The 3,591-nt window shown below is 32.4% G+C and overlaps 1 long non-coding RNA gene across 1 annotated transcript; it reads left to right on the top strand.

Moving 5' to 3' along the window:
• The first annotated feature begins 231 nt into the window (after positions 1-231).
• On the top strand, positions 232-3,055 carry LOC119597688. Its single transcript, XR_005230867.1, has 3 exons — positions 232-387; positions 871-1,000; positions 2,915-3,055. It is a non-coding gene; the product is annotated as an uncharacterized LOC119597688 (long non-coding RNA).
• Positions 3,056-3,591: the final 536 nt, after the last annotated feature.

Here is a 3,591-nt window from a genome sequence, read left to right as displayed (position 1 = left end):
GTAAAAAAAAAATTTTTTCTGAATGATTTTCGATGATTGTGTAGATTTAATTAAGAAAAGTTAGAAATCATAATGAATTAGTTATATCTGCATGAATAGTGAAACCAAAACTTTGAAAGAATACCAGCTAGAACACAGTGCTGCATAGACAATTTTACACTTTGTTTTGCACTATCAAGAGAATTCATGAAGATGGAATAAAAGAAATCAGCATTTATACTCCAACAGTGAATCTAGTGAATGGGAAGCCAAATTCTACCAGATCCAGAGCAAGTACCTTCTGCTGCTAAATGAACTTCACTCACCCCAAACCAGCCAGCACGACCCGTCCATTGTTTCCCAGCTGCTGCAAGACGTAGTGGAAGCACATGGTTCCCCTGACCTTAGGTTTGTTTCTTTTTATAAGATGTGTTCATATTTACTGTGTTAAAACTGCAATGGCCAATATGAAGAAGTAATGGTATTGTGCTTATTTATAACTGTAGGAGAATGTTCAGGTTTTACCTATGTAGTTTTCAAAGCACTCCAAATATTTTTTTTTGGAAATGAGTGGCAGCAGAATCTCTGACCTAACATTCATTAATAAGTGCTTCTAGAGTTTTCTGGAAGAATTTTTTTTATCATCATCATCATCATCATCATCATCATTATCATTATTATGTTAATTATGATGTCATAGTGATGATAGCAGGATCAGTATTGATTAAAAAAAGAAAAAAATTGTGAATGCAGAAATCAGGGGTGAGGTCATGTTGCACCAGCTAATTTCATAAAAATCTTCAGTGGACAGTATGTGTACCCATGTACAAAGGATTAATAGATAATGAATTTTGCCATGCATGTGATAATAAGAGAGACCAATTCTTCCAGGGTGATACACAACAAAGGGCGGGAGTATGATGAATATGGATTCTGCATCACAGCCCCGGGTGAAGGAAGCTTGCAGTCAAGAGCGAACTATCTCCAAAAGCAATCTCAGGCCTTAGCCAACCAAGTTCAGGTGAGCTGTGCTGTGTTATGCCAATAAATCATAGGTGCTTGATATACATGTAGATATATATATATTATGGACTTTTAGATAGCCTCTTTACTAATTCCATTTTATATCATTATGTTTTATATACTGATAAGACACAAAGTGACCAGGGAATATGTGCTAATTATTTTCAAAACTGTCCATGTCCCATTCTGATCCAAGCTGATTCTCAAAATGCCTGTAAATCAATTAACGGAGATTAGAAGATGGTGCAGCATTAGCTTGTCAGCTGGAAGGTAGAAATGCACTAGATTTTTTGTGTGTTGTTTAATGCATCCTCACCCACATATTTTAAACTTTATTTATATAAGATGTGTTTAGTTTTGAATAGGTATGTTAAATGTTTAGTATTTACTCATTGTATTAGTCAAGCTTGAATTAGATTGTATAATAATTCCAAGGGAAAGTAAGCTAAAGATATACACAAGATATAATTGAGGTTTTCCCAATTTTAAGCTTGGACTGTCTTGTTACTCACTCAGCTGACTTTCCTTTAACAAAGACTTTGGATAGTTAGTTTAATATACAGAACACCTTTTGATTAATTTGAAACCTTATTTCACAAACAGATATTGGGTGTTGATGTTTTTCTAATTGAGTGAACCCTTTTGGCATGTGTTGTACAAAAAAGTTAATAGCTATAGTTAATCATCTTATCTCTTAGTTTTTTTACCAAGGCAAGTAATGGCTCCAGATGATGGGTATTTTTCACATTATCCAAATAGAAAGATCTGTAGTATTATCTGTAGAAATTCATTGTTGTTTTATCACCTTCAGTTTTTCATACCTGATATCAGAATCTGATTCTGTGCCATTTTTTAATTTGGGGATTGTTTACAAAAATAAATTATGTCACAGACAATATAATCATTTTTTTTCTTTCTTTTTTTTACATGATTTTAAAAAGTAATGTTCAGGTGTTCAAACATGATTAACCCTTTCCCGACGGGTAGTATTCATAGTGGCCTGGGCCTCGCTGCATGCGCGACCACTCATGCCAAATACCAGCATCCCTTGCCGTTTCTTCGTAATACAACGAAGATATGTTGTATTTTCAGTTTTCATTATTTTCTAAAGTCTCTACTTGCCATACTTCCTGATAAATCAAGACTGAAAGGTATTTTTGTTGTTATATAGACTCCATAGTTGATCATTATTCAGTCTATAGTCTGAATAGCTTTTTATTATTATTATTTTTATTATTATTATTATTGTTTTTTTTTTTTTTTTTTTTTTTTGCATAGTAATAATGAGAAAGTGTTAAAAACAACTTAATCACACTTTCAGTGGCAGAAAAATAATATTTTACTGTGATTGTAACAAAAAATAACTCATGGCATGTCCATAGATACACCATGGCATGTACATACATGCCCCCGGCAGATAGTCCCGCCAATCCATGGCATGTGCGTACGTGCCACCCGTCGGGAATGGGTTAATAGAAATTTTATGGAGATGCTACCTATGTCTGAATTGGTTGTTATTATGAACCTGCATGAGTGCAGTCAGAAATTAGTAAATTTTTATTTTTATCTGATAATAATATACAGGACACTAAGTCAGATACACACAGGAAGAACAGTTTAGAGATAAAATCCCTAATTAGGAATGACCATTACCCAAAGCAAAAGTTGTATTTTGGTCATCAGGTGTTTGAGTCTCTTTTTTTATCCTATGGAAATGCTATTCAGGTTTGTGTGGCACACAGTGTGAAAAGGGGTTAAAATTTGGTTTACTTTGTAGTTTTTGTATTTTTTCATTACAAATTGTGTACACACAAAGCTATGAATTTTCTTGTTTTTTTGTGGGTTAAAGTAATATGATTATTATACTTATTTGGCACTAAGATATTATTTTTGCATGTTTTTCCCCCACCAGCAAAATGGGAGCTCATGGGAAGAGAGATGGGAGAGTTTCTTGGCAGGTACAAGTGCAAAGGAGCTGCCATCATGTACAGATCTCAAGTACCTTATAAGGGGAGGTATTCCCTATCAGTATAAGGTAAGTTTTTTTTTTTTTTTTTTTTTTGTCCCTTGTATTTGTATTGGAAATTTTGATAGGATAGTTGGGTTTACCAGAGAGTCATGGTTATTTTTTACTGTTGGGGGAATTTGAAGTATGCAGATATATTTGTTAATAATAAACGGAAAAAGGTGAAAAAAATTTGTTTGTAAAATTAAAATTTTGGGTAATAAGTAAATTGGAAAAATTTTCGGGGATAAATGGAAGTTATAATGTATTTTATGGTAATTTTTAGACCATTTATAGTAACGGGAAAACAACTTTAATCCATTACTAAATAAGACTTGTTTCATAACAAAACCCTTGAAATTATTTTGTATCATTGTAAATCATTGGGCCCGATGGTTGGGTGTTTCGTTGAATGTAGCATTTATTGTTTACCAGTTACTGAATTTTATATTTATTCTTTAAAATAAAATTTAAAAATTTTAAACAAATTTTAGAATAAAAAAACCTTTAATCTTTTAAAAATACTATTAAATCTTTTCACCGGATTGGGTAGTGAAAAATTCCACATATCTTAAAAATTTTTA

Source organism: Penaeus monodon, chromosome 39 (genome assembly GCF_015228065.2).
Source record: "Penaeus monodon isolate SGIC_2016 chromosome 39, NSTDA_Pmon_1, whole genome shotgun sequence".
NCBI lineage: Eukaryota > Metazoa > Arthropoda > Malacostraca > Decapoda > Penaeidae > Penaeus > Penaeus monodon.
The sequence above is the reverse complement of the archived record's forward strand: the minus strand, read 5'-3'. Positions and strand labels throughout refer to the sequence as shown.